Genomic DNA, 23,390 nt, shown 5'->3' on the forward strand with positions numbered 1-23,390 from the left:
CACAGCCTGGAGGGAGCGCCGCCTCAGCTCCCCGGCCGGGCCATCTCGGCTGGTGTCAGGCAGACCTGGGGTCCCGGCTCCCTGACTTGCTGCAGTGCAGCGCGTGATAAAAAGCCCTATATGTTGGCCCCACACAGTCTCTCACGCTCCCTCCTCTAACCATCAAAACACCACCAAAGGAGGGCCCACGCTGACCCGCCTTTTTCAGAAGAGGAAACTGAGTCTGGGGGGAGCCAGGGTCGCAGCCTAGTGCCCCCAAGCCTCCCCCTCCTCCTGGCCACCATCATGACGCATCCTTCACAGGACGATGGCTGGCAGCCCTGGAACAAAGGGACCAGTCTGCCCCTGGTATGACAGTGACGAGGAGGAGGGGCAGACACGGGCTCAGGGACAGATCTGTGACGCCGGCCGAGGCAGCACCACCTCCAGGACCCCACCCTGCGCCCCACCGAAGTTGTGGGGCTCCCCTGCCGCCATGGAAGCCCACCCACCCCGCATCCCCACCAGCAGGGCCAGGAGGAGGGCCACACAGCCCTGTTCCATGGCCCTAATTGATTTTGGGTCCTTCTCACGGGTTTCCCATGAAGACCGTAGCCCTGGGGCCCATCTGTGTTCCCCAGCACACTGACGGCCCGGCCCCTGGGACCCTGGGTGTCTCTGGGCTGGCACTGTGAAGGCCATGCTGCAGCCGTGCTCCAGCCCGCCAGACCCAGGTCTGGGGCACTTGGCCCCAGTCATCTCTTGTGGATGTGGTGGCCAGTCAGCCAGAGGGGCCCGTCCACTTGGAGTGGTGCTCTGGAGGGCGGCCAGGCAGGGGCATTCCCTCAGAGGTGGGTGCCCCCGGGCTCCCTCTACATTTCACTCCCCACCCCCTCCTTGGGGAGAAGATACAATTAAAGTCACCAACCCTGACCCCACGGGTGTGCAGGCCCCTGGAGGGGCACCCGGAGCCACACAGGGCAGCCCACATCCGCCTGCGGCGCGGCTTCCTGAGAGGCTCCCCAAGGCCGGGACAAATCCTCACACAGCCGCCTCGTCCCTGCAAACCCACGGGGCTGGACACGACCCAGCGACCTCCAGATGCTGCCCTGTCGCCTCACTGCCTCCTCGCTCCCATCAACTCCAGTCCGATTTATTCATTTTACTTAATTTTTTAATTCAAGTGAAATTCACATAGCCTAACCTAAAATTAACCCTTTTAAACTATATTTCAGCAGCATTAAGTACATTCACAATGTTGTGCAACAATCACCTCTGTCTAATTCCACACTTCCATCACCCCAAAAGAAACCCCGCAGTCACTCCCATCCCCCCACCCCACCCCCTGCAACCACCGTTCTACCTTCTGTCTGTGGATTTGCTTGGGCCGCTCATTTCCTACAAACAGAGTCGCACACTAGCCGGCCTTTTGTGTCTGGCTTCTTTCACTCAACATGTCTTCAAGGTTCATCCACGCTGTGGTTGTAGCATGTGTCAGGGCTTCCTTCCTTTTTACGCCTGCCTAATATTCCATTGCACGGACACACACGTTTTCTATCCATTTGCCAGCTGATGGACACGGGGCTGATCTGCCTTTGGTTGTGGGAGCACAGAGCACAGAGGGTCTGCTGAGCGCCCGTTTTCCAGGCAGCTGTCTTCTCAGGGCCATTTTCGGGCTGTTCAGTCACCCCGGCCATCCTCTTCGTGGGATGGAGGAGGCTGCCCGGCAGGTGGGGGAGGCTGGGCAGCCGGCGGGCCCTCCTTGGTGGACACCTCAATGGTGCCACCCAGCTGCAGCTACTGGGGAGCTGGAGCGCCTGGCGCGGCCCACCCTCTCCCCCAGCCGACCCCAGACCCAGTTCTAAGGGCCCTGGGTGACCCTCCTACCTGCCCCCGCACGAGGACCGTGCTCCATCCCGACGCTCCGACGCTGTGGGTTTGTTTTATCTTGTAAATGTGGGAACCAATGGCTTAGGAAATTGCCAAGATAATAAAAGATTTTTTTGTGGCCTTTGAGCTGGAACTTTCTGCTCTGTGCTCAGAGCCTCAATGGAAGGTGGGGGTGGTGCCCATCTCTGGGGAGGGGACTTGGGGACAGCGGAGTTTCCCGCATCCGGCACCTTCCCTCTGAGTGACTGATGCAGGCGGGGCCCGTCCTTCTGGCAGCAAGAGGACGCAGCGACAGCAGCCATAAAAATTGATTGTTTGTTACACCAGTTCTGCTGGAGTTATAAATTTATCCCAAGTCCTGAGCAGGCCTCACCTACAAGTTGCCCCAACTGCCTGTAGCCATCAGCACAGGGGGTGGGTTGCTGCCAGGCCCAGGGTCCAGCATAGGCCTGGCGGCCAGTCAGGCTAGGGGAGGGCCTGGCACACAGTGGGTGGGCAGGTGGGTGACCATCCAGATCTGCTTTGCAGGGCTGCCTACTTGTCCTGGAGCAGCATTTCCTTGAAACTGAGGGCAGTTTATTTGACCAAAGCCCGCCCCCGCAAGACAGGCATGAGCTGATGGCCCCTCGGTCCAACCATGGTCAGCAAAGTGCAACAGGGCTTCTGCAGTGACGACACCGAGCTGCTGAGCAGGGCGGGTCTGCTCCCGGGAGCAGGGCCCACGTGTGGCTGCCTCAGAAAGGGGGTGGGCGGGGGGAGAAGCTCACCTGGAGGCTCATTGGCCAGAGGCTGACGGGGCGGAGACTCAGGTTTCTGGGGCTCACAGGGGCAGTCCATGGTCTCACCTGGGCTTTGGGGGGAGGGGGGATTTCCACCAGGAAAGAGTGCGGAGTCCTGGGCTGGCAGAGAAGGAGGGGCCAGGCAGGCCTGATGGGGGGTGGGGGCAGGGCTGGGGGTGCAGGGGCTGGGACCCGCACGGACCCACATCCTCCCTCTCCCCTCCCCACCCTTGGCCAGCCCCACCTTCTCCCGACTGAATCACTGCGACGGCCTCCTCACCTGTCCACCCTCACCTGTCCACCTCCTCATCTGCAGGCCTCCTCACCTGTCTCCCTCGGCAAGTCTCTCCCACATCCAGCTGTGCCTAAGCCAGTAAGAGCCTGAGTCTGTTGCAGCCCCCTGCCCTCTGCAAAGTCCTTGAGAGCTGGCTCCTCCCTCCACCCCACCATCACCTGGTACCCAGCCCCGCTTTCCAGAACACACTGTGCTTTCTCAGGCTGGCTCACCTGTCCGTGTTTCATCTTCCTGGGCTGGCTTTCTCCTCTTTCTCCAACTGGCAAAATTCAGCTCTTAAGGCCTAGATTATACATAATCTCCTCATAAAACCCTTTCTATTTTTGTTTTTATGCACGACTCTTTTGTGACAAGTGACATAAACCAAATTGGGATGTGTCCACAGACACACTTGTGTTTGCTTTGGCTCATGATGTGGGCTTGGCCTCCCCACCTGGGCTCCCACCCACCAAGGATAGTCCCCTGTTCTGTGTGTTCTAGCTGGCCTAGAAACACCTGGCAGGATGAGCTGATTCCAAGCCAGACCCAAGCTGGCAGGAGGGTGGGTGCACGTTTGGAGAGATGGGTGGAAAGATGGATGTATGAGTGAGTGGGTAGATAGGTAAAGGGATAAGTGGATGGACAGATGGATGGAAGGATGGATGGATGGATGGATGGATGGATGGTAGATGGACAGATGGGTGGGTGAATGGATGGGTGGATGAATGGATGGATGGGTGGTTGGTGGGTGGATGGATGGATGGAAGGACGGATGGATGGATGGATGGGTGGTTGGTGGGTGGATGGATGGATGGAAGGATGGATGGATGCATGGATGGATGGGTGGTTGGTGGGTGGATGGATGGATGGAAGGACGGATGGATGGATGGATGGGTGGTTGGTGGGTGGATGGATGGATGGAAGGACGGATGGATGGATGGATGGGTGGTTGGTGGGTAGCTGGATGGATAACTGTGGGGAGCTCTTACTTCTTTTTAAGTGAGCTCTTCTCCAGAATGAGCAGTCCCAACCCCTCTGTTCTTCCATCACAGCTTGAAGCCTCATCACTTTCTGCTCGCTCTCCTCTGGCTGCCCCAGGACATCCTTATCCTTGAAAGTCAAACCACAAGTCCTGTGTCCTGAGCAAAGTGGACCAGCTGCAGCTGACTCAGCAGGCATCTCCCTGGGCATCAGCTCCGGCTCTCAGTCCTCAGGGCTCCAGTACCTTTCCCTGGCCACGGGCCCCACCCCCGACCCTGGCTGGAGCAGTGCTGACATGGCAGCCCTCCCCTGGTAAGACCATGCTAGAGTCTGGCCCTAACAGCAGAGGGGTCTGTCTCCGAACCGCTGCTCATCTGCCACTGTCCGGACACTACCCACGGGCAGGGTGCAGGCTCGGTCGGTGCAGACCCAAGCCCCAGTGGGCGCCTGATGCTCCCATGTTGAACAGTGGGCATTCTTGTCCTGCCTCCCCCCTGCACCCTGAGGAGGTGCCCACAACCTGCCCAAGTCTGTAGCTGGCCTGGGTCCCACAGTGGAGCCCCCCATTGTCCACTGCATGAAGCTGGCAGCACTGAAGCCCCCAAATGGATGTCCTGCGCCCACCCCATCTGTCCTTCCTGCTGCTGAGGCTGAAACCCCCCAGCCTGGTCCTGCCCCTCAGCCCAGCCCAGGGAGCTGGATGCTGCCACTGGCACCTTGGAGTTGCCAGGGGAGTGGACACCTGGGACGGGCAGCAACCTGGGGAGAGGAGGTCGCCATGAGCACAGAAATGGCACCGATGCCCTTGAGGTGACACTCCGAGAAGGACAAATGTCCTTCCATGGGATTCCTGCCCCTAATGTACAACCTCACTCCAGCCGTGAGGAGATGCAGGACCAGCCCAAACAAATCACAGGACAGTCGGCACCAATCCAGACCCCCAAACCACTCAAGGTCACGAAGGACAAGGGAAGCCTGAGGGGGCCATCGTGGGTCCCGGGGGGGGCCTGCAGCGGGGGAACACTGGCGGGAACCCAAGTGAAGTCTGAAGCCCAGTTACTCAGACGGCACCAAAGCTGACCTCCTGTTCTGGGTCATCGAAGGTGGTCGCGTAAAGTGTTAACGTTAGGGCAGCGGTGAGGGATATGTGGGAGCGCTCCATATTGGTTTTTAAAATCTTCTATAAAGTTAGTTCAAAATAAAATGTGTTTTAAAAATTCGAAAATGGCATCTGTTGCGAGTTGCTTTGTGTACCCCAGAGATGGTGAAGTTCTCACCCCCTTACATGACCTTGTTCGGGAGAAGGGTCTTTGCAGCTGATGGAGCAGAGACGAGGCCGTTAGGGTGGGCTCTAATCCAACATGACTGGTGTCGCACAAAAAGGGGACATGTGGACACAGACACTCACACAGGGAGAGTGAAGATGGAGGCAGAGATGGGGTGACACGTGGCCGCTGGCCGTGGCCTCCCACGCAGGGGCCCCGCCCAGGTCTACTAGGAAACTCCCGCTCCCAACAACAGGGCTGTGTCTGCTGCGTGCCTGGGCCCTGGAACTGCTCCCTGTGGCCAAATATACACATTCGTGGTGTGAGGGCTACAGCTGTACTTCCTATTCAACAACACGCCCAGCGCTGGCCCTGCCGGGGGAGTCACAAGCGGCGGGCAGCGGGGATTTACAGCAGGAACAGTGCGGTCTCCAGGCAAAGCGGCCCCTGGGCAGCGGGCAGCGGGACTCGCCGCCCCAGGCCACTGTTGATCTCACTTTTTGGATAAAGTTGTCTCCAGGAACAAACGTCCTGCCCCAGGCCGTCGGTCCCTGTATGCCTCTGCAGACTTGGGGGGCAGGCGCAGGGCCTGGGGTGCAGGGCAGGGAGGCACCGCCGCAGGCTCTGAAGGGTGAACGGCCTGTCTCCTCCGTCATCTTCCTGGAAAGGCAGCGTTTGTGGTCAGGGACATTACGGAGGTGCCTCAGCCCCACTCCCCGGCCTGATAGCCTGTGACTTTCTGGTTCATAACACAAAATTGTGCTTTTCATCAAGAAGCTCGTATTCTCTAGATGATTCAAAAATTCACAGAGCAAGTCCAACACAGAGTGGCTGCTTCCCAACGTCTTCTATTTTCTTTAACCTCAACCAAGTTTTCCTGCAAATCCTTGATGTCATGAAGAACAGCCCTGGGGAGGTGGAGGGGGGCTCTGAGTGCCCCCAGAGACACCCCAACATCACCACTGGTGATGGCCCTGTGACGGCTGGCCCTGAGGAGACCACTGTGCACATGGCCTGTTGAGGGGACACAGCCTCACGACCTCCCGGTTCCTAGCGTGGTGCGGCTCTGCTCGGGGACTCTGAATGACCAGAGACAAGTGACCAAGCCTCCGTGAGACTCAGTGTCCAAGTTGTGCGGGTGCCTGTAACACCCACATCGCGGCTGACTTTTCCTGAGCTCTCACCGTGGCCGGCATCAGTCTGGACACCGCAGGCAAACGAAATCATCTTGCTCATCCGCACGCAGCCGGGGGCTAGAGTCACAGTGCCCATCTCTCAGGTGAGGCTCCGAGGCCACCTGGCCCAGCGTGAGCGTGCACCAGGGCTGTTGGGCGTGAGCACCTGGTCGTCCATGGTCGGCGCTCAGTGGGTGAGGGTGTGGGGCCACGGACATGAGCTCCCCCTCTCGGACACAGGTACTAGAGGGCTAAGATGATCCCATAGATGTTTGCACACCGTCTCCTTCCCAAACAAACAGAAAGTGCTCCGTGAACCCTGTCGCTGACCCAAAGTTGAGCTGCCCTCGTCCAGGTGAACAACTCCCTGCTTTTAGCCCTGAGCGCCCCACGCCCCGGGAGCCCCGTCAGCCCCAGACAGATAGGCACAGTTGGCACACTGCCCGAATCCAGACTCGAGCCGGCCCAGGCAAGGCCCACGGCCCACGGCTGCAGGGGGAAAGCCGGGGACGCCCCTCCAGCAGTTGGTGTTCACCACCATGGGGGATGCTCAGAGATCCCGTCTTTGAAAAGTTGCTCCTGAAGGCATTTCTGGTTTTCCATTTATAAAGCGGAGCGAGGTTATAAATCAGAAAAGTACTTATGGGGACTCACAGCCAGCAATAACAGGTTCCAGTGGCCACTGTGTCTCTGTGACTATTTCATCTTCCACGCTAACTTAAACACGAGAAAAAAAGGCTTTCCAACCCAGGGCTGCGTGGCCATGGAGATCGAGTACGTTTGCGATACTTCACAGACTTCTCACTTTCATTTCTCTGCTGCCCTGGAATTACATTCCGCTATTAAAATGCGTTGTGACCGCCCGGCCGGGCGGGCCCTCCGCTTGTTCAGACACAGAAAGGGTGCGCCTAGCCCATGGAGGGCGAGTGGGGTGGGCACGGCCCAGGGGCCTCCGCCCAGGCACCGCCTCTGCTGGACACACCACACACTGCAGCCACCCCGCTCCGGTCCTGGTTCCCGCTGCACGTGAGAAATGCCCCAGAGCCGCCACCACCTCCTCCTCCACCTGCCGGCTGCTCCAGGCGGGCACCCACCAGGTGAGAAAAGAGGCTAGAGAGAGCCAGCTGGTGTCCGGCCCTGTGGGCAGTCTCGCCTAGTCCTTCTGAGGGACCCGCTCCTGCTCTCAGGATGCTGCCCAGGCTTAGTTGGGGGCACTGCCCCCTGGCTCAGGGGAGCACTCGTGACCCAAATCCTGCTATCAGGCGATGCCAAGGGTTTGGGGCAGGGGAGCTTCGGGCACGGTGCCCAAGTGAGGCCAGAGTTGAGGGGTGGGCCCTGGACCCTCCCATGCTCCCTGCACAGGAGCCAAGGAGCTCTCCCCACAGCAGGTGCACAAGGCCGGTGGGGCCAACCCAGGCCTGGGGGGCGGCAGTGCTCCCAACCCTGGTCCCTATGGTCCTCACATGTGCCACCATAGTCACGCAACACTCGGCGTGGGACTGGGGACCCTCCGGGTGGAAGCACAGGCCAGGGACAGGCTCCGACAGAACCCGAGGTCTACCCTGCAGGTGGGCCCTCTGCCCTCACCACTGCAGAACCCCAGCCTGGGGAGCGGCTGAGCTGGACAGAGAGGCGCGGGGCAGGCGTGGCCACCTGTCCCAGACGGCAGAGGTCAGAGGGGGAAGACAGAGCTGTGACCTTGGCGGGGCATGCTGGGGGTGGTGGGAGGGAGTTCCAACAGTGGTGACATTTGGGGAGAACGTGACCTGTGGGAGAGAGAGAAGAGGCAGCTTGGGGTTTTGCCTGTGGGACAGCAAAGTGTCCTGAGCCCAGGGCCCAAGGCCGCCTCCCCCAGGAAGCCTGCCTCCCCAGCAGTGACCCCTGAACCGACCACCCATGCTCTGTGCTCTGCCAGCCCTGGGAGTGGTCATTCTGCCTGTGTGAGCTTCATATCTGTCCCCTCCAATACTGGGGACATCTCGACCAGAGTCCCAGAGTCTTTCCAGGAAACACCTGCTGAATGAATGAATGAATGAAACCCACTGCTGAAATATGACACTCGAAGCTTCCCAAATCAGGACTCTCTCTAGTGTCCTGCCCCATCCACACCACCCAGCCTCTCCACACCACTCAGGCCCATCCACACCACCCAGGCCCCATTCACACCACCCAGGCCCGTCCACACCACCCAGGCCTGTTCACAACACCCAGGCCCCGTTCACACCACCCAGGCCCGTCCACACCACCCAGGCCCTGTCCATACCACCTGGCCCCCACTGGGTGGCCAGGCATCTCCAGCAGCCCTCGGATCCAGTGGCTTTGGCCTCGGGCAGGAGGGAAAGTTCTGTGAGTTATGCCCGATTCCTACTCGTGCTACGTCTGGGGACGTGGAACCATTTTGTTGCAAATTGTCACCGACTGGACCTGAGGTCCCGGGCTTCATCATGTGCAAGGCTGAGCCCCCCACCAGTTGGCCTGACCTCTGCAGTCAGCTCTCCCGGGGGGTCTGGGGGATGCTCGACCCCGACCCACAGGGGCTTCCCCAGGCCTCTCGGAGCAGGGCCCCGGCACCCCCACTGCCCTCCCTGCTCCCGCCATCCTGAGCCCTCGGTGGAGTCGCCGGCTCAGAGAACTCTCTGGAAGCTCCAGTGAGATGAGGAGGTAACTACGAGTGGCGCCAGCGTGAGGACGGCTTTGTTTCTTCCTTTCCTTATCTCCATCAGCCATTCGCGGGTAGAGGTACAGAGTAGCCCCCGTGACAGAGCGCCATTAAATTGTCGTCTGTGCAGCTGCACATGAGGCGGCATCCGATAACGGTCAGCGCCCGGCCAAGTGTGAGCTGCACTGCTGCCTGCCGGCCGCAGCGTCGTGGGGAGAGGCCCCGGCGGAGCCGCACCGGCCTCCCTGGGAAGGACTCTCTCCAGGCCGGCAGGACTGCCCCCAGGGCACGGGGCAGGCTCCAGACCCGCTCGAAGGTGGGCGGGGCGTCCCCAGAAGCTGAAGGTCCCCCAAGAGTGAGGGGCCAGCTCACTCTTGGCCCGGTGCACCCTGGAGCCCACCGCCCCCAGGGGAGGCCCCAGGGCTGGAAGCCGAGTGCCTCTCTGCCCCACCTGGGCCTCAGACCACCAGTCGGTGGGGAGCAGAGGTGCAGTGTCATCCCAGCCCCCGGTGCTGATGGGGAAACTGAGGCTAGTGGTGGGGAGCCAGAGGTGAGGCAGGCCCAGGCCCCAGCACACCCCTAGGGGGATGGGACCATCCTGGGCATGTCTAGGGGACATGGGGCCTGGGACCCCCGAGGGGAATGGAGGAGTCTGGGAGCTCCAAGAGTACCTGGAGGGGTCCCCAAGGGGCTTTCCAGGGCCAGGTAGGAGATTCTCTGGGTCCCCAGGGCCCCCTACAGGGCCCCACCCAGCCCCCAGCTGTTCAAGCCCCAGGTCAGTAGAGAGGCAGGTGGGGGTGGACAGGGGATGTGGACAGTGGGGCCAGGCCTCAAAGAGGGACGACGTGATCGGAGCAGGACAAAGGCGTTGGCGGGAAAGCAGAGCCCTACCTGGGTGGAGCATGTGGGAGTGTGTGCTCATGCGTGTACACGCATGTAGCCACCAAGCTGGGCTGGGTTTCTGGGCCAACCCAGCCCTGGAGGGCAGGGATGAGGATGTGGCCTCCTCAGGACAGAGGGTCCCCCAGACTCACCCAGAAGATGCCCCGGGACCCACCGTGGCCAGCAGCTGAGGGGAGGTCCGGGACAGGATGGGAGGACTGCAGGTGCAGAAGGGTCCCTCGCGGCACCCAGGACCCGCACACACACTCGCTGCACACCTGCCCTGGGTGTGGCCCGCTCTGTGGTCTGGCTGGGAACAAGACGCCAGGGCCACTCCCAAAGAGACTAAGACCACCTTGCCAGGCCACTGAGAGGGGGGTGCAGGTGGGGTGGGCGGCCCCTTGCAGAGCCCAGGAAGGGCCCTGAGGGAGCTCGGAGAGCCAGCAGGACGCACGCCCTGCAGCCGGGCACTCTGAGACTCAGAGATTGGCGTGCATCATAATCTCAGGGGGAGGAGATGTGGGAGGAAGACACCCACACCCATCCTCCAGGCGTCAGGCCCAGGGAGAGGGGAGGAGTGTTCTAGCCCAGACTCTCAGCTGCTTGGTGACCCTTCCCGGCCTTCGAGGGCGCAACATCCGGGGAGCCCAGCAAGAGCCTTTTCCACGGGGCGGCGTTAAACGGGAGTGAAGGGGCTTGGAGGACGTTCTACAGAATGTCGATATTCCACTGCTCCCACCTGGGGCTGTGCGGCCATGCCGGCTCAGAAATACAATACTCGCAGGGTCTTTTTCATAAAGGTTTTTATGGGTTTGGAAATTTAAACACCACCGAGCCTGAGTTGAATTGGAAAGCGAAAGTCTCTAAGCTTGTACATCTTAGAGGAAAAAAAAATTCAATTAAGTGGGATTTTAGCTGTTTCAATAAAATTGGACTCTCCCTTTTCAAGATAAGAGCTCTCCGGCGCAGAGCAACCTTTATGAGCCACAAGTCTCCACTTCTCCTAAACGCGTAATCCTCGCTCAGGACACAATACCCTCAACAGGAAATCAATGTGTGGTCGAATCAATTTGAAAATATAAAATAAACTAATATATGACTGGAAAATTGACTTCCTATGGATTAAAAGCAGCACAAATAGTAGAAAAATCTAGCTTTTTAGCAGGAGGAAGTGGTTGGGGGGCAGGGGGCTCAGGAGAGGGCCCGGGGGGAATCCATTGGTGCACAAGGCTCTGCCAGACGGGGGGAACAGGGGGGATGAGAGTGGCACCCCGAGGACCCACCAGGAAGACGGAGGCGGGAGCCAAGAGTTAGGAGTGTGTGAATGAACGCTGCTGCTGCCACCTCTGAAGGGAAGAGTTGATAACGGGGCTGCTATAAAGGGTGTTGCAATGGTGACCCCTGCGCACCTCCCTGGGCAGGGTTAGTGACCGCCACCTGCCCACCAGGTGAGGAAGGCACCCCAGCCCTGAATATTTCACTGAGGCTGGTCCTCTCTGCACTGCCCACCCCATCCCCATACCTGGGAAAGAACCCCCACCCCCGCCCCTGACCCTGGAGGGACTGGCAGGACCCTAGACCTCGGGGTAGGCAGGCTGGGCAGAGCCTGGTGGGGACAGCCAGGTGGGAACGTGGTTTGCAGAAGCCCTGCAGGTCCAGGATGCTGCAGCGTGGGCAGGATGGAGGGGTGGGGTGGGGGGTGGGCGAGAAGTGGACCGCCGTTCCCCCGCGAGGCCAGTGCGGAGTTTCAGCCAGGCCCGGGGTGCCCTGCTCCCAGGGTGGCGTGGGGTGGCCCCTCCTCTGCTGGACCCCCTGCTGCTCCACCCTCCCACTCAGTGTACTGCTCCCTCCCCCCGTGCTCCACAGCCCTCCAACTTCCATCTACGTAAATTCCCAGCACCCCTCCTCCAGGGACCCCCTGCCTGCCCTCTCCCTCACAGTCTCCAGCCCCTCATCTGCCAGGTCTCTTCTTGGCTCAGACCTGAGCTCCAGACCCGCCTGGCCCCCTGACCTGGATATCCTATAGGCAACTCTGACTCAGGGCCTCCAAGACCACTCAGCCACATGCCCCATCCCACCCTCAGTCTGACCCGGGTCTCCCTCCTCCAAGTGCCCTCCAGTCTGTCTGAGCACCACAGTTGGCAACTCTCTCCTTTGCTTTGTTTTTGTTTCAAAATATTTCCTCCAAGAGGAGCAAGATGAACCAAGCAACAACTCCCAGTCCCAGTGGCCTCTGTCCTGCTGTGCAGATGGTCAGGAAAGGCCCAGTCAGCAGGGGGTAGACTGGAGAAGCTGCAGTGACCAAGCACACTGGAGTCCCCACCCAGGCTCCCACTAGGCACCTGCCACCCATCCAACCACCCACCCATCTGCTAACCCAGCATCCTCTAACTCACCCAGCCACCCACCCAGCCATCTACCCACCAACCAGCCCACATGCCCAACCCCTCCACTCCTCCTTCCCTTAGCTTACCCACTTCTAATCTAGCCCCCATTCAACCACTGATCTACCTCCACTCCTCACTAATCCATCAGCCCATATTCTAACTCATTCATCGAACCACTCACCCACCCATCCACAAGTTACCTAATCATCCACTTGCCCACTAAATCACAAACCTACCCACTCACAAATTTATCCACCTACCAATCTCTCCATTCACATGCCTACATACCCACCCGACTATCCATCGATCTCCCTCATGCCCACCCATCCACCCATCCACCCACCCATCCATCCACGTCCCCCTCCATCCATCCCTTCACCCATCCATCCACCCATCCATCCACCCATCCACCCACCCTCCATCCACCCACTCATCCATCCATCCATCCATCCACCCACCCATCCATCCACCCCTCCATTCACCCATGCATCCATCCTCCACCCATCTATCCATCCATCCATCCACCCTCCATCTACCCATCCATCCACCCATGCATCCATCCTCCACCCAATATCCATCCATTCTTCCACCCCTTCATCTACCCGTCCATCCATCCATCCACCCACTTCCTACAGCAGTGGCAGAGGTCTCTATGGAGCCGAGCTCAGTGTGGGAGTGGTGGGTGGCCCTGGAGCCTTGGGACAATGCCTTTTAATCCTCCCCAAGACCCTGGGGCAAGACCCTGTTGGCCCATTTACATAAGAGCAGACTGAGGCCCCTGGATGTTGGTGGTGGTCCCCCCTCAACCCTCCGGCCATAGTCAGGCTCCTGTTCGGTTTGCCTAGTCTGGCCTGGCATTTTTCTCTACCGAGAGCAGGGCCCTCATCTCCACCCCGTTTCTGACTGCCCGGCAGCGCCAGGCCCAGCGACTCGTCCAACGTGTATAGCTGCTGGGGCAGCTGCAGCCTGGACAAGCAGGCTCAGTATGGGCAGGTGGGTGCCAAGTTAGCTGGACATGCGCAGACAGGCTTGTTAGCAGAGTTCACCATCAGGCCTAAGGAGGAAAAATCTCACTTTGTAAACACTTGGTCAATATGAATGAATGCCATCAGGATGGATTTTGGACTAAATTGGACAATCACACTGGCTGCACCCAAGGCCTAGCAACAATGGGTAAATTAGGTCGCCATTAAATTATCATGAAGGAAAAACGCATAATCGGCAGCAGGCCGGTAGAAAGATTATGGTTATTTACAAAAACCGTGCTGTTTGCAAATTTGTGCAAAATTATTTGTACCTGGAGGAGTTTTATGGAGCTATCTACACATTATCTCTCTGAGATTCCCAGCCCTGCATATTAACTAATGTCCCCAGTTTAATTGGAAATAGAACAGGCCAAATTGTAAATCGCTTTTCTGTCATCTGTCTCGTCTCCGTGCTGGGCCCAGGGAGCGCCTTTTGGGCGGCTGGCTCTGCAGGCCCTGGACCTGCCCTCACCCCCTCGGTCCCTTCTTGCCCCTCACACGGGCCAGGCGCTGGGAAGAATCGACCTTTGTCTGCACATCCACAAACTCGATGCAAATGGGCTCTTTGTGGGTGTGAAGTGGCCACGGCAGGAGGTGTTTGCAGACCCACAAAATTAAAGACGACTCAGGGCCTCTGTTTTACAGAGGGAACATTTAGGGGGACTTTCTTCAGTGGACTATCAAAGCACGGGGGCCTAGAATGGGGACAGTCGCTTCTTTGGAATGAAGGGCAGCCATGGGCCCCGGCTCTTAGCCTCACTCACCGGTAGGGCAGCAGGATGGGCAGCACTGTGCTCTGCTCTGGATCTGATGGTCTGGGGGGTGGGCAGAGGGGCCGGGAAGGGCTCTTCCCCAGGGGCCCTGAGGGCCTGGAGAGGCCCTGTCACTCACCTCCCATGGCCAGGCCTCAGAACAGCCATGATGATGGGAGGCGATGACAGCCAGAGGTGCCCAAGGAGCCGGGGTGGGGCTGCAGCCTGTGTGTGGGCTGACCCTCCTGAAGAGGCACACGGGCTCTGTTGGGGATGCGTCACCAGGACACAAGTTTGCACCTACAGGCTTGTTTGGTTGAACGCTTTCCAGGCCTGCAGACTGGAGAGCCGCGAGGGATCAAGCTCTGGCGGATGCCGGCATGGACGCAATGGGCTCTCTCCACTTGGCAATGCTGTTTTCTTTCGTTGGTTTCTTTGTTTTATCAGGGTAGTATCTGCAGGGGTAAAAAAAAATGAGTGTAGAGAGACGTAACATAAAAAGCCCAAGGCGTGGTCGGAGAGCAGGGAGCATGACTACGTTTCAAGTGATCTCTTGCTTGTAGCCTCAGGACAAATGTGCTGAAGATCAGACCCAAATATGACGTGTGGGTTTTAGAATTACAGCATGGGCTGAGTGCACGGATTGGAGAGGAGTGGGACCCTGAGATGGGACAGAGACATTTGGGCAGACTCAGAAGAATACTGGAAACTTTGAACCCCAAAGCCCCAGGAGCCTCCCGGGGCAGCGGGGATGGGCGCTCCTCTGCTAACGTCCTCGTGCCAGCCTCACGTCCCAGTCCACCCTCTTTGCTCTTGACCCATAACTGAAACCAGAGCTGGCCGCACCCAGAAGGAAACCATAACGTCTTCTCCGAGCGCAACGAATGGAGCAGCAGGAGAGCAGCAGCTGGGCATCGAGGGCAGCAGGGGCGTGGGGGAGGCGTGGACGTGGATCCAAGCGTGCCCCTGGGGACAAGACTCCGGACCAGGAAGCTGGATCTAATCTTCCTGCCCAAGCAGCTGGAAGTGGCTCTGAGAATTAGCGTGGACCGCGTGGCAGCTGAGACACCACAACGGCGGCACCGCGGGGAGGAGACACCCGCCCGAGGGCCAGGGAACGCAGCCAAGGCGTGGGGCGTCCTTCGCCCTCTGTCCTGCCCTCACGATTTGTTCTCATGGTGTTTGACTGAGCAGCTTTAAGTTACAGAAGATCCGGGCCATGTCACGGCGGATGAGTTCACTGGCAGAGGTGGGTGTCTCCCGGCTGGGGGCAGGCGCCCCGTTTGTACATTCAGGGGGAAGTGGTGGCCTGCTGGGCAGCAACACGAGGTTTTGTCACATGGAAGTTAAATTCGATGGCCCATGTCAGCCATCTGCCAGCTTGCTGTCACCTCAGCCTGCACTCGTGCTGCTTGGCCTGTATCTCGGCAGGCCACCCTCAGACCCTGTTCCCGGGCCCCTGGGCCTCTGGCCTGCACTTGGTTCAGCCTCTGAGAGGCTCTGAGTGTGGCCTGCAGGGCAGGGAGAACGGGGTGCCCAGGCCTTCCCCACTCTGCGTGGGCAGCACCCCTGCAGGCCATGTCTGCACCAAAGTCCCCACTCCAGCTCCTGCGGGACAGGGTGTCCTCCTCATCCAGCTCCCGCCGGGAGCCCTGGGCCAGGCTCTGCACCACCACCTCCTTGCCTGGCCCTCCAGACCCAGGACGGGAGCAGCTTCCTGCCGTTTGGCCTTCAATTCTTCCTGCACCTGCGTAAACACCTCTCCACGCCACATTCCCTTTGTGGAACATACACTGCTTCTGTTTTTTCTTGGATTATCTGTGTCAACATCACGTTTCAGCGTTCTGTTCACCAGGCTGAGAGCTCTGCTCCCTTATGTCTTCCCTCGCCCTCTGCCCAATATGGCTCATCACTGTTTTAATGATCTTATTGATTTAAAAGAATGTTAGCTTCTTGCTGTGTCACTACAGGCAGTATCTCCTGACCCCGCCACGTAAACTGGATGAATCAGACGTCCCGATCACTCACCAAACTTCTTGAAGCAGCTCCGGGTGCCAGGCACTGTGCTGGGGACTCGGGGGTATTGGCAGGGAAGAAAACCAGACAGAATTCCCCTCCCTGTGGGGCCTACATGCTAGTGGGATGGGGACAGACGTGACATGAGATGCTTGCACCCTGTCAGGCAGTGAGGAGCCCTGGAGAAGGAAGACACGGTGGAGGGTGGGCTGCTGCAGACGGTGGTGGAGGAGATGAGGGGACGCGTGGTCCCAGGCAGAGGGGACAGCAGGAGCAAAGGCCCTGAGAGGGTGTCGGAGGCACAGTCAGAGCCAGCATGGCAGCAGAGGAGCGAGCGCGGAGACCATGGCCAGAGAGGCCTGGAAGCCAGGCCGTGTGGGGCTCCAGTCCCCATGGGCAGGAGAGGTGTTTTCGGAGGACTCTGGCTGCTGTGTGGGTGATGGACTCTAGGGAGGCGGGTCGGTGTTGGGAGGCCGGAGGCCGGGTAATGGGCTCCTGGAGCAAGCGAAGTGGACACGAGGATGGCGGGGCAGCTCAGTGGAGACTCCAGGGTCCCTCAGAGTGGATCCCTGGAAGGCTAGGGTGACCCTCACTGAGGGGCCGTAGCCAAGGAGGGGCAGGTGGGTATGGAAACAAGTTTGGTTTCGGCTACGCTGGACGCCCAGGTGCAGATGTTGAGGGGCCACTGGACGCACCAGCCTAGGATTCGGGAACGGCCGGCTGGAGGAATCAATGGGGTCGTCCGCACGTGTGCCATGGGAAGTCGGAGAGTGGGTGGGCTCAGGGCCGGGAAGAGGCCCGGGGCCAGAGCCGGGCGCCCTGAACCTAGGCGGGGACAGACGAAGCGACAAGAGGGACAGCCACAGGTGGTGGAGAAGCCGCAGGGTGGGCGGGCCCCGAATCCACGCCCAGGTGTGCTTCCGAAAGGAAGGGAGGGCGGCCACGTTGCGTTCCTGTCCATGTGTCCGTGGGTGTCACTGTGCGTGTTTGCGTGTGCACCTGTGCGTGGATCCATGTATTTCTGTGTCAGTGTCCCTGAAAGCGTGTCCATACATGTATGTATCTGTGCACACTCATGTATGTCCGTGTGGGTCTGCCTGTGGGATTCCATGTATCTGTGTGTCTGTGTCAGTGTCGCCCATCGTGTGTGTCCACGTGTGTGTCTGTGTGTCTGCGTATGTCCGTGGGTCTGCATCCATTTGACTGCATATGGGCCTAAGGCGGGCACCAGGGATGGAATTTGGGGTCAGGATCCCAAGGACCACCTGGACTGAGCATGTCCTGAGCCAGGCAGAGCCCTGAGGTCAAGTCAGGGCCAGGGTGGCTTGGGCAGCCCCGCAGAGCATGGCTTGGAGTGACCGTGCTGGACTGTGCTGGAGGGGTGACCACAAGGCTCTTCCTGGCCCGGTGGGTGGCTCCTGCAGCAACCCCAGCCCCGGGCCCCAGGCCCCACGGTGGTCACTTCTGGGCACCATTGGGCCACGTCTGTCCCCGGGGCAGGGGCTCTGTGTGGGGCGGGGCGGGGCTGGAGGCCGAGCTGGACGAGGCTGGGAAGCCAAAGCACCTGCCAGGCCTCCCCCGAGAGCCGGGCGGCCCCGAGCGCCAACACTGCGTGACCACCTCATTGATCGCCTCACCCGGGTTAATTAATTAATTAGGGGCAGCTGCGGAGGACGGTGGGCTGAGGCCCGGGAACGGTCCCACCACCCGGAGCTTTATTAGTACATAAAATGAGTGTTTAAAACCCACACGGCCTCCAGTACGCTGTTGAGGCTTTTCATTAAACAAACCTATAAAATTACTTGCCTCATTATGTATTTTCGCAACTTCCTCTGCCTTCCGTGCTCCCGCCCCACCCGCCTCCTGCAACCCGCTCTAAGTGCCTATTTGAAATCAATTTCTCTAATAATGGACTTAATGAGCTCATCAATTAGGGCTGCCATAACCGAATGTCGCCGTGCTCTCCGGTTATCAGTTAAACTCTGGAACTAATTTCCATGCTTCATCTGTCACGGGGCGTCCACGACGTTTGGTGGCTGCTCCGGGACGATAGGGAGACCCCGGGCCCTTCCCGCTGGCCGAGAGGGGCGGCCCTGGAGAGGACAATGAGGACGGACTGCCCGCCAGCCGGGGGAGCGGCCGAGGCTCGAGGCGCGGCCGGGCGGCATAATTAGCAGTAATGGATGACAAGCGCGCCCGAGATAAGATGGTGGTTCCACATGGAAAAATCCCATTACGCCTCTCTTCTTTCCTTACCGCTCCACGTGGCCTTCCACAAGGCTGCCCTGGCCCATCAACCCCGTTAAATAACGCCCAACAGGCCAGCTACACAGGGGCCTCATGTCTCCCCAAATCCCTGGGGCTCCGAAGGAAAGCAGGACCTGCTCCTGCCGCTCTGGCTGGAGAGAGCCCCCAGGGGCAGGGGGAGCTGGAAGGACCGTGGAGGGCAGCCATCAGGGACAGGACCAAGCCAGCAGAATGTTCTGGAAGCTGGACCAAGGGGTGTCGGGAAGGGGAGCATCGGGTATCAGAGCTGTTGCTGGGGTCCAACAGCCCACAATCAGTGACCGAGAGGGGTGTACTGTGGGGGGTTGCAAACCAGGTGAGACGGGGGAGGGACAGGGGGCGGGAGACCACCCATGAGTGGGCGGATGGGCCAAGCGCCGCCTGGAGCAGGGGCTGGACGTCAGGGGCACCCCAGTTCTTGGGACAGAGCTTGGTGCTCAGTGGAGGCTCGATACAGACAGACAGATGGACAGACGGACGGATGGAAAGATGGACAGCAGCCTCTGCTGCGGCTAGGAGGTTTCATTTGAAAAGCCGCACCCCGGGGAGGGAGGGACAGCCATGCTGGGGCCCTGGGGCCCTGGGACACGTCTTTGTTGCTATATATCCCTCCCTGAGCCCCCTCCACCTCCAAGCTGAGGAGCAGCTGCCCAAGAGGGACAAGGGGACCAGGGTCCCAGACTCAGGACAGTCTGAGTGTCTCCCCAGCCAAATACCCTCTGGGGGAGGCAAGGAAATGGGCCCCTCACCTCAAGGTGTCCTTGAGAAACCAAGGCACAGAGTGTGTGTCACCCTCCCCAAGCCAAGGACCATCGGGCCTGCTTGCCTGGACCCTCTGCCTCCATTGTCCTTGTGCCCCAACCATGCCCCTGCAGTCATCTCCAGCAGGGGGTCCTGGGTCCCCCAGATGGCTGGCCTGTCCTTCCTGCAGTCCGGGCTGCCCCTCACTCTCTGCCCCCAGCCCTGAACCCCTAGCCCAGCCCCAGGCTGAGCCCAGACCTTCCTGCTGTTCCTTCTGCCTGGAAAAGTCAGGGAAGCCCCCGGGCCTGGCATGGGCAGCAGGCGAAGTCACCCCAGGGTGACGCTCACCCCGTCCCTGGACAGGCCCAGGCCACATCCCAGAGAAGCTGTGGGCAGCTGTGTAGAGCAGGGCAGGGGGTCACAGGAGAGGCGCCAGGGGTGCTGGGAGGTGTGAGGAGGGGTGCTGGGGGCAGGAGGGGGTACTGAGGGTGGGGAGGGGTGGGAGGTGCTGGGGGCGGAGATAGAGGCACCCCCCCCCAAGGCTGCTGGGGGTCAGGGAAAGGGTACTGGAGTGCTGGGGGGCGGGGAGCGAGGACTGGAGTGCTGGGGGGCCACGGGGTGGGGGAGTACTGGAGTGTGGGGAGGGCCAGGACGGGGAGTGGGGCGCCTCCAGTCCCCTCCCTGCTCTCGCTCCTCCCCCACCCCAGCCACCCCCTGCCCCGCCCAACCAGGACAGGGTGGAGTTTGGCGTGCCCCCGGCCCTGCACCCCTGCACCCCGCGACCGGGGTGGGTGGGGCGGCGGCCGCTCCTGGCGGCGAGTGGCGCGAGTGGCAGTGGCGCAGTGGCGCGCGCGTGTCACCGCTTAGCCCGCTGCTCCCGGCAATTTGTCATAATCAGCCCAGCTTCTCTCATTAGCGAAAAGCCATTAGTCCGCTTTATCAGCAGCTTCAGGAATCGCTGCCGCCCAGCCAAGCAGCCTCCTCCAGGCTGCCCTCGGGGCTGACCCTGCCCCTCCCCCTGGGCCGGAGGGAGACCAGGTGCACCCACTACCCACCCGACCGGTGTGGTCTGGCCTGGCCTGACCTGGCAGGGAGGCCGCACAAACCCTTGGATCTTCTGCATTTGCCCTGGGCACACCAGGGCCCAGAACTGGGGTGAGTTGAGCTGGGGTCCCAGGAGACAGCCCCACACATCACTGAGCTGCCCAGGGAGGGACAGTCCCCAAGGGCCCCACATGTGGCACAGGGACCCCACATGAGGGACTCCACAGCTCAGGGGACAAGGATTTGGGGCTCCTGCCATGTGGCTCTGGGTGGACCCTGGGACGGGTTGAGAAGTCCAAAAGTGGGAAGTTACAGGGACTGCAGTGAGCACACAGCAGGTGGGGTCGTGTGGGGGCCGGCCACACAGGATGGCCCCTGCCTGGCTTGGGGGTGGGGAAGTGGGCAGGGCTCAGGCAGAGTGAGGTGGGGTTGTCACGGTGGTGGGGGAGAGAGCCCGCAGGTGTGTGGGGGCGGGACAGAGGCCCCCTGGGCTGGGTCTGGAGCACATGGAGGTGAAGACATGGGGGAGGGGAGATGCAGGAGGGGAACGAGGTCAGCTGGGGTAAATGACCCCAGGATGACCCCATGCAGAGGTGTAATTCGGAGCCAGAGACCTGCCTGTGGGATTTCAGGATGTGAAAGCCCATAGTGACCAGACAAGCACCCCTTGGCGGGGCGGGGACTGGCGGGGGTCAGAGGGAGGGGAAGGAGGGCAGAGGGGTGGATGGCAGGCGGGACAAGGCAAGGCTTTTGAAGATGGAGAAGGACCAGCCCATCTGTGCTGATGGGATGCTGGTGAGGGGTGATGGACTAAGAGGGGCCCCTGTGGGGTCAGTGGCCTGGGGAGGCCAGAAGGCCAGGCTGGACACAGGGAGCCTGCAGATGCAGCCAGCAGGGCTGGACCCTGGACCCTCGGAGGTCGTCCACCTGCCCCTCAGCCCCCCAGCAAGCCAGGCCTGCCTCCCCGCCCGGTCAGCACCCTCCTGCAGTTGCTGCCCCTCCTTGGTTGGCTAGGTCAATGTCAAGGGCCAAGTGTGGGGCCAAGCCCTGCCCAAGACCTCCCTGGTCCCTAGGGACCGTGGCCTTGCTCCCCAGGTCCCACACGTCTGCTCTTTGGGCCTCTGTGTCTCGGGTCTCACAGTGGGCGTCTGGGTACAGGCTGGAGCCCTCAGAACATCTGCTCTTGGCAGGGAGGACCCGGCATTGTTCATCCCTAGCTCCCTGTGGCACCCAATCCACACGCAGAAGGTGCCCACCAAATGCCAAATGGGTGAGTGAGTGAGCGAATGAATGGATGAGCAAGCGATGAGACCTGGCCCAACCTGGCTGGTCACACTGTTCCCTTCTCTGGGAAGCGCTGTCAGCTTCCCAGGCCGGGCAGGCAAGGGTTGGCCACAGCTGGGTACATGGGGCTTCCCAGCCCTGGGCTGTGTCCTCACCACCCAAACCCTGAGTCCGCTCCATCCCCATTTGCAGGCTCAAGGTGGAGCACCCCAAGTCGCTGAGAGAGGTGAGGGTGCTAGGGGGCAAGCTAACAAGCCAGGAGGGTGACGGTGCAGAGGCTCCCCCAGGACTCCGTGGTGGAGAAGCTAAGCCCTTTCCTCCCTGGCTACGTGACCCCAGCAAGGGGTGGGCAGCTCAGGGACTGGGGGCTACTTAAAGTCCTGCCCCTTGAGGGTCTCTGAGAGCCATCAGCTCACTGCTCAGTTGCTCAGAAATGGCTGCATTAACACCAGGTGGGAACGCGCCCACTCAGGTGAGGCTGCTCCTGCAGATGTCACCTGACTCAGGAAAGGAGGGGACAGAGGCCTCTGTGTGGGTGGGGGCCCTGCCCTGGACCTGGGTTCCTGGCATTGTGGGCTGGAGGCCTTGCAGACACCTGCACCGTCTCTTGGCCACAAATCAACACCTCGCAACTGGATTGGCTGTGACTCACCTAATAACCCCTTAACCAGCCATTTGTAGATGAATGAAAACCCTGTTACAGGATGATTGTCCTTGGTGTCCATTGGGATGGCTGAAACCACCTTCAGAGTGTCCACAGACCTGGGCAGGGCTAGAGTGTGGCCCTAGCTGTGCCCACCATGAGGACGGAAGCCCTGCCTGCTGCCCGTGGGCAGGATCGGGTGAGGAAGGCAGAGCTGGGGCTTTCTAAGGTAAGAGACCTTAGAAGACCTTCTAAGGTGTAAACCAAGTCACCTGTGTGCATGCCAACACTCAGCAGCTCATCACTAGTGAGTACAGTAGAGGGACCTGCGAGCCTGGGGTCCCACAGCACTGGGAAGGGCTTCAGATTCAGCAAAATGACTCCTTCTGTCCCCAGGGTGGGAGAGGGAGGAAGGCTCACCTCAGAGGAGGAGCACCCACAGAGGAAGTATATCTCCAGAGGAGGAGCATCTGCAAAGGAGGAGCACCTGCAGAGGAGTATCTGCAGAGGAAGAACACCCACAGAGGAGGGGCACCCACAGAGGAGGGGCACCCGCAGAGGAGGAGCACCCGCAGAGGAGGGGCACCTGCAGAGGAGGGGGCACCTGCAGAGGAAGAGAGGAAGAGCACCTTCAGAGGAGTATCTGCAGAGGAAGAGCACCCACAGAGGAGGAGCACTCGCAGAGGAGGAGCACCCACAGAAGAGGGGCACCGCCAGAGGAGGGGCACCGCCAGAGGAGGGGCACCCACAGAGGAAGAGCACTTGCAGAGGAGGGGCACCTGCAGAAGAGGGGCACCTGCAGAGGAGGAGCACCTGCAGAGGAAGAGCATCTTCAGAGGAGTATCTGCAGAGGAGGGGCACCTGCAGAGGAGGAGCACCTGCAGAGGAAGAGCATCTTCAGAGGAGTATCTGCAGAGGAGGGGCACCTGCAGAGGAGGAGCACCTGCAGAGGAAGAGCATCTTCAGAGGAGTATCTGCAGAGGAAGAGCACCTGCAGAGGAGGGGCACCTGCAGAGGAGGGGCACCTGCAGAGGAGGAGCATCTTCAGAGGAGTATCTGCAGAGGAGGGGCACCTGCAGAGGAGGAGCACCTGCAGAGGAGGGGCACCTGCAGAGGAGGAGCACCTGCAGAGGAAGAGCATCTTCAGAGGAGTATCTGCAGAGGAAGAGCACCTGCAGAGGAGGGGCACCTGCAGAGGAGGGGCACCTGCAGAGGAAGAGCACTTTCAGAGGAGTATCTGCAGAGGAAGAGCACCCACAGAGGAGGATCACTCGCAGAGGAGGAGCACCCACAGAGGAGGGGCACCGGCAGAGGAGGAGCACCCACAG

Source organism: Ceratotherium simum, chromosome 8, assembly GCF_057802395.1.
Source record: "Ceratotherium simum simum isolate JZ-2026a chromosome 8, ASM5780239v1, whole genome shotgun sequence".
NCBI classification, from domain to species: domain Eukaryota; kingdom Metazoa; phylum Chordata; class Mammalia; order Perissodactyla; family Rhinocerotidae; genus Ceratotherium; species Ceratotherium simum.